This window comes from Leopardus geoffroyi, chromosome A3 (assembly GCF_018350155.1).
Source record: "Leopardus geoffroyi isolate Oge1 chromosome A3, O.geoffroyi_Oge1_pat1.0, whole genome shotgun sequence".
NCBI lineage: Eukaryota > Metazoa > Chordata > Mammalia > Carnivora > Felidae > Leopardus > Leopardus geoffroyi.
In genome coordinates, this window is record NC_059336.1 from 82,287,210 (window position 1) to 82,295,248 (window position 8,039).

The following is an 8,039-nucleotide window of genomic DNA, read 5'->3' on the forward strand; positions in this document are numbered from 1 at the left end:
GGTCCAAGCACGCAGCCAGGAAGGACCTATAGAGCCCTGGGAAATGTTCCAGCAGAGGGCCGGGGACATCCCAGCCTTGCCATCCAGAAACCCCCAGCTGTGGGAACTGACCCTGTGGGTCCTCAGTCATGCTGGGCTGTCCCAACCCAACCTGGTGGATGGCCTTCCTTCCTCCCTGGGACCCCCCTCCCAGGCCTCTGCATGGCTCTGTCCCTCGTCCCCTAGGCCTCTGCTCAAAGAAGCCTTTCCTAAGCACTAGCTAGAATAGCACCCTGCCACCCTGTCTAGCCCCTGCCTGCTGTGTCTTTCTTCTCAGTACACATTACCATCCAACATGTATCTGTTGTTTATTTTGTGTTATCTGTCTTTCCTGCCAAAACTGTAAACTTCATTAGGACAGGGACCTTTGTTGCTGTGTTCACTGCTGTATCTCTAGTGCCTAGAGCTTCTCATGTGTAAGGAAGGCACCTAATAAATCTTGGATGAATGAATGAATGAATGAATGAATGGGCCCCACAGCATAGAGCCCAATTCCAAGCCCATAATTAACCTTAAAGGGAACAGACACTGTTTGAGGTCATCATCTTCCCAGAAACATGTACTAAAATTCGGAAACTACACTTAACGTTAAGTAGATAAAGAATCACACGAGTCGTGAACAGTAAAATCTCCCCCTCCAAGCTGTCTGATCTCCCCAGCCCCGTGCCTCTCTTCCCTGCTGCCGGAGTTTGGGCAACTGAATGAATTGCTCAACTTGGGGTGAGCCCAGGGCCTCTTGGTCATAAATACCATTTAGTCCCACTCAGCGAATAAGAGCCCTGTGAATTATGGCGTTTGGCTTGGAGGATGATTCCTTCTGTCTGATTATTTTTTTACGTTGAGTCTGCTTCTTCTGTTTCTTTTCTTCCCCCCTCCCCCTGCCCACCCCCACTTCCCCCCCACACCCCGTTTTCAACCCTCAAACGCTGAACAGGTGCTGTTTTTAACTCCTAGCCAAGGGTCGTGGCCTGATGTAGGCTCTGAGCAAGGGGCCCCGGGGAGAGGTAACCGGGGGACCGGAGCCAGGGTGGAAGCCAAGGTGCCAGGCACTGATGAGTGGAGGAGAAACAGCTTTTGTTTTGTTGGAGTAAGACCAACAAACAAGACGTGGAGGGTGTATCATCTAAAGAGGGGCTTGTCACCCTCACCCTCGGGGGGTCTAGGAGTCCCCTGAAATTCTGTGCAACATATTGTGAATATTTGCTTCTTGAGCACCTGTCTGGGGATCCATGACTTTCATCGGTTTCCCAGCAGAGTTGGTGATACCGCCCCCCCACCCCCCACCATAAAGGGGAAAAATGGGTAAGAAAAACACAGAGACCGGCATCTGGCAGCTTTTTGGAGAGTGAATCAACAAAGCTGTGTCAAACTCCCGCCACATGCAGCGCTAGCTAACTGCGGAGATAAGGCCCGATGAGAGGAGGCAGGTTGGGGTGTTTGGGTCTGTTTTCAAGTGATTTCATGGGGGTTTCCTATCCACACAGCTCAATGCTCAGCTCTGTAGCAACAAAGCTGGCACGTCGTAAGTGCCAGGCACAGCTCAAAGCGCTCTCTCGTTTATTCTCCCAACAGTCCTAGGAAATAGGTGCCATTCTTCTCATCTCCCCTCACAGATAATAAAACTGAGACCCAGAAAGCTTAACCCCCAGCAGACAGACTGGATTTAAAGCTGGAGTTTAAAGTCCAGGCGCCATTGTACCTCTCGAGCTCTGTAATCTCATTTGAGACTCACACCCACCCCCTGAAGTATCTACGGTGATTATCTCCATTCCACAGGTAATAACACTGAGGTTGGGCAACAGGCCCCACGTCACCCGGGGCTTTACAGACCTCCTGCTGTGAGGGCCAAGAGCCAAAACAAAAGTCAGAGGAATCCAGAGAGGTGAGAGGTCACTCTGGGCAGGGGTGACCAGGGGAATAGCTGAGCACGGAACAATGGGACACTGGAAGGCCATCAAGCTCAGAGGTGTGTGCCTCAAGGACAGCTCCTGGGGGCTGACAAGCAGGGATCCTAGTCCAGAGTCCCCAGCCTGGAAGAGATGGCTCGCAGAGGTGGGGCCCAGACTCAAGGTTAACAACCCCCCTCGCTCCCTCTTCTGCATCAAAGTCATGGGGTCTTTCTTCCAAGGAGTGCCTTCTCTGGGTAGAGAGAGATTCTCGAGGCAGCCTCCCCAGTCTGTCCCCTCTCAGCCCTCCTCAGCCCCCAACCCAAGGGCCTGCCGTCCCACTTTCACCCACAAGGCACTTATTGGCACTTCTTCCAAAGAGGCCCGGGTGAAGCGGTCTGGGCCTCAGCAGACCTTCCTCCAATGCTCTGTGTGGTTTGCTAAGGATTCCCTTGCTCTAGATGTTTGGAAAAGAGCTGCTGTGGTACTTCAAGTCCCTGATCTTGGGACAGCCGGCAGAGTCCCGCTGCGCCCGAGCCCCGTCACGCCCCTGCCCTTCCTGCTGCCTAGCATTCAACCTTTACGGTGAATCCGTGAGGCAGATGCACGTGTCACATGGCACACGTATTTATATATTCTATAGGTGCGCTGATCTTTAAGCCACTTGCAGGGGCATTTGTGCCACTTGCAACCGGACCATCTTCTGTACTTCTCTGAGCCATCTGGACATCCTGTGGGAGCCTCCCTTCTTGCAGAGGGGGACAGGCGTGGGCTGGGGAGGACCTGAAGGCCTCCGGGGTTAATGTGTTGGAAGCTGCCGCCAAGCTCATAAATTAAGAACTAGTGTCTTCAAACTCATTCGGTAAATCTATAGGAAAAACGGATTTAAGTTGAAGATTCCACACGATCTTGGGAGCACGTGTGAAGCCTCAGAGCTTACTAGACACTGTGTTCAGGGGCTCCCATCCGGGTGGCAGCTGCGGCCCTGGATGGGGCGACCGGACAGCAGGGCATGTGATGCCGGGCCAGGGCCAAGCCGGCCTCCAGCCCCGGTGGGAGGCGCAGCCAGGAGCTGTCTCCTGTCCAGCTGGATTTTCCAGTCAAGTCTGCACGTTCCTTCCTGTTCCTTCCCTCATCCTCTAGCAAACACGTGACCCTAAACCAGGCCCTCAGATAGTGAGGGGATTCCCACAGGGACCTTCCCTTTTGGAGGCCAGGCTGCCTGCCTCTCAACTCATCCTCCTTCCTCCTCCAGGGAGAACGTAGCTCCCTGCCTATCTTAGTCCCACTCACACCGTCAGGATGGACAATCCCAGCCCTCCAGAGCTGGAAGGGACCTCAGAAACCATGCCTCTCCAATCCGGTTGCTTTACACAAGGAGAAACTGAGGCCAGAGAGGTGAAGTGAGGTGCTGAAGGCCACATGGCCGCGAGATGGGTTCCAGGTCGCTAGACCGGTGGTCTGGGGGCGGGAGTGCCCTTGAAGCCTCCTGTCTCCTCCCGTGGGCAAGGAGGCGAGCCCTGTGCCCTCGCCACAGGCAGCTGGGGAAGAGGGAGGCCTCGAGAGGCCCGGGCCCGGTGGGCCGGGAGGCAGAGCAGAGAAGCCTGAGTTGCCGCCCTCGCCCCCCCCCCCCCCAACACCTCCCTCCTCCTGCTACCCTGCGCGAGCCCCTGTGGGCTCTGGCTCTCCCCCAGCGGCGGCGCCCGAGTACGGGTCAGCGGGCCGGGCGTCCCGGAGCCGCCCGCCCGCCTGCCGCGGCCGCTCCCACTCCGAGGGCCCCGGGTCCCTGGCGCCGCTGCCCCTCCGCCCGCTCGCGCGCTCCCGCTCGCCCGCGGCCTGAGCCCGTCCCGCCGCCCGGAGGCGCCCCTGCCCTCCGCCCCCCCCCCCCCCCCCAGGACTTGTTAGACCCACAGACTCTCGGGCCAGCCCAGACCCTCGGCATCAGAGTCTCAGCACCCCGCAAGCTCCGAGACCCGCAGGCCCTCTGAGACCGCCGCGTCCGCGGAAGTTTGAGGGCAGCGGCTCTGGGGCGCCCGGCTCTGTCCCGCAGGCCACCGGACCCCGGGAGGACTCCGATCCCGTCTTTGTTCGCTCAGTTAGCGGCCGCTCCGCGCAGCCATTCACGTCTGCTGCTGAGTGCCTGGGGACACAGGGAGAAGTGTTCCTACAGGCGGCCCTGGCGTTCTTTAATGAAAACTGTCTTTCCTGGATGATGACCAGGAGTGACTTGGAAACTGACACACATTTTCTCAAAGAACTGATCCGCTTAGCATCTCTTTAGATTAACCCCAAATTGTTAACAGCAGAGCTGGAAAAGCACTCTGACTGTCTTGTCCGTGGCCTCTGAGGAGCTCACAGCACCTGGGGTGGCTCCTGTGCCCAGCCTCCTGCTAAAGAACTGTGGGCCACTGCTTTATGGAGGTCATTTACAGGCAGAATGAAAATCCATCCAAGCAGGGTTTGGGGATACATTCCAAGATTATGATCTAAAAGCTCCCTCGGGGCGCCTGGGTGGCTCAGTTGGTTGAGCATCCGACTTCGGCTCAGGTCATGATCTCAGGGTTCGTGGGTTCTAGCCCTGTTAACCTAGTGACAAAGAAGGATAGCCTAGTACTCATGGTTTAGTAGTCATGGTCTCCAGCCAGAGACATTTTACAAGCATCTGAGCCACACTGCCCTTAACCTAAGGAATAATTCTGTTGATGGAGTCCAAGTCAGACAGCGGGAGACTTGGGCGTAGGTTGGCCAGGTCCCTCCAGTCTCATGTACCAGGTGACCCTCCCACCTGCTTCTGAGCAGGTGGGTTAGGAATGAGAGGGGGCCCTAGAGAGTTGGGGCCTCTGGCTGGTCAATGGGCACACCTGAGTAGGTGAGACAAGAGAGGGTCTGAGAGAGCAGGGGTTTGTTCAGAGCCAGCTGTGATATGTCAAGAGCCTTGCAAATATCTCTTCTCTTTGTCCCAACAATTCCATTTCAGATATTTCTCTTATGGGAATAATCAGAGAAACTGTCAACGAACCACAACACTATGGGAGTGTTTTAGACAGGAAGGGGACCTGTCACATGAGAGAACAAACTACAGCCATCAAAAATCCCATTTTCAAAGAATTTCTAATGATCTGAGATTTGCTCATGATATAAGGTTGAAAAGCAGCATAAAAATAATATTGTAGGGGCACCTGGCTGTCTTAGTCAGTGGAGCTTTTGACTCTAGGATCTCAGGGTTGTGGGTTTGAGCCCCATGTTGGGTATAGAGATTACTTGGGAATAAAATCTTTCTTAAAAAATGGTCTTGGAGGCGCCTGGATGGCTCAGTCGGCTAAGTGTCCTTCAGCTCAGGTCATGATCTCACGGTTCATGGGTTCAAGCCCTGTGTCAGTCTCTGTGCTGACAGCTCAGAACCTGGAGCCTGCTTTGGAGTCTGTGTCTCCCTCTCTCTCTGTTCCTCCCCCGCTCATGCTCTGTCTCTGTCTCTCAAAAATAAATAAAAATGTTCAAAAAAATGGTCTTGTATGTTGTTCCACTTTGTGCAAAATACGTATTTGTCTAAATTACATATATATGTTATATATATATACATGTGATTAGAAGGAAATTCACCAAAATATTTGCAAAGATTTTCTCTGGGTGGTGGATTCACAGGTGATACTTGTTTTCTATTTCACTTTTTTTGTTTTCCTTTTTTTTTTTTTTCTAGAATGAGCACTTTTTACTTTAGAATTAGAAAAATAACTTAAGAACCTACAACGTTCTACGCATTGCCAGACTCGAAGATGAATAAGATAACAAAAGTTTATTTTTTGCCCTGGGGGAACTCATGGTCCAAGGAGATAAGAGAAAATACCAATTCAAGGCAGAGTAGGCTAAATCCTAAAGAGATGAGCAGGGTGCAAGGGGCGTGGGGGAGTGGGGGCACAGTGTATATAATACAGAGAAGGTCAGTGTATATAATACAGAGCACAAAGCATGGTGGTGTGAGAATTCAGCTCTGTTCCCTAATGCCCTGTAATTTTAGGCAAGCTATGCAGAACTAGTCTAACCTTCCTCCTCTGTCAAATGGGATGACAAAAGATTCCTGTGAATAGTTACCCAGATAATGCAGATGAAGCATGGTCCCAGGCACAAAATAAACTCGACAAAAATTAGTATTTACCGTAAATACTTTAGTCAGGCCTGGGTGGGAAAGCGCCAGGGCTTTGGGGAGTGTGGGGTTCTCAGGGAGAGGGGAGAAGATGAGGCAGGGGGGTCAATGCAGGTGGAGGGGTACAGCTTCTGGTGTAGGCGGGGATCGGTGCTGCCTCCTTTGCCTCGCAACAAAGGGATAAGTGGGGGACACGGGGATAAGAAAGAGGGTGGGAATTCAATCTGGACTCGAAGCCTTCAGGTTTGACTGGTGAAGGTAGAGAAAGGATGTGGAGGGACGTACATGGAGCACCCCTGGCATTTACTCGGGATCCACAGTGCGCTACATACTGCTTTTTTGGTCCTCTTGGCAACTCTCCTTCCATTTTACAGATGAAGAAACTGAGGTTCAGGGTCACGTACCAGCACAAGGTGGAGTAGGATTCATGCATGGCTCCCACCTTCCTCTGGGGCAGTAACACCGAGAAGACCCAAGTTTGCTGTCCACTGCAAGGCTTCAGCCACACGACCTGGATTGGCACCCCGCCAGCCTGGGGGTTTCCAGGGAACTTCCTGAGTGAATCACCAGAAAGACCCTTTCATCCCATCCTATGCACCAGGTGGGACCTGTACAGCCGGCACCAGGGTGGAGCAGTGGGGGTGGGGCGGATCCTTCGGGTTTTAACAGAATTCTAATAAGTTTGCTCTGACAATGTCATAAACCCCTTGAAAGGACGAGAGGCAGTGGAGGTGGCCCTCGAACCCCCCGGGAGACCCCCTCCCATATTCAAGGCAGACCCGTGAGCCAGGGGGATAGTTCCCTCCTAGAGGACCCGATTCCTTGGACCTACAGTCTTTTCTCATGCTGGCAACTGAAAGGGCAACTGAGCAAATGCCTCAGAGAAGACTTTAATTCTAAACCTCGAAGCCCCAGAGAGGGCAAGATTGCTGTGCACCTGAAGGTGGATGCAACAGAGAAGCAAACATGTTGCGCAGAAACTTAATTTCATCTCCCTCCACTCAGAGCTCAGGCTGTCTTCAGGGAAAGCCTTATGGCCTGAGCGAGCATTTTTAATTTCTTCCAATCCACCTGGCACAGAGCCTGACCACAGCATCTGCCTCACCCTTTTTCCTGAAGCTCTGGCCTCCTTGATGGGATTTATAGAATTTAGAAGGGCGTGCTGTGTTGCTTCCCAGTTCTGCCCATTTTTCACAAGAGAAAACTGGTGTCAAAGAAAGGAGAATAGATTCTGCAATAAAAGCATTCGGAGCCAGACAGGGAGAAATGTAATTTATAACGAGGGTTCTCAGCCATAGCTGCAAATTAGAAGCACGAGGGCACTTTAAAAAATACTGATGGCCGGGCTTCACCAAATATTTACTCTGGGATGAGGCTTTGTCCCTCCCTCCCTCCCTCCCTTCCTCCCTTCCTCTCTTTCTTTCTTTCTTTCTTTAAAAAGTTTTCCAGGTGATTCTAATATGCCAGGGTTGAGAACTATTCACTTAAATAAGACAACTGTGTTAAAAAGATTATGCAATAGAAAAATGGACGCAGGATGTGAATGGGTAATTCAGAGAAGAAATAAAAATGGCTAATAGGCACATGAAAAACTGTTGACCTCAATTAATAATTAAAGAAACGCTAAATAAAACAATAATGAGATAGCATTTCATGTATCAAATTGTCAACCTTTTTTTTTTTAAATGAAAGAATATTCGTAGGAATGGCAACAGGGTATTGTGAGTGTGTTTGGGGGGTGGGAGGACCCCTAAACATTGTTTTATGAGAATAAATGGCTACAGTCTTGCCTGAGGGCTCTTGGGCACACCTTTTGCCCCATCAATTTCACTTTGAGATTCTAGATAAGGATGTACTGAGATTTTAACTAGAGTTGTTAATCATAGCAAGAACAAAAAATGGGAAATTCCTAAATATTTAACATTAGGAAATTAGTTCAATGAATTATGGTGTAGTCATAGAACCGAAATGCC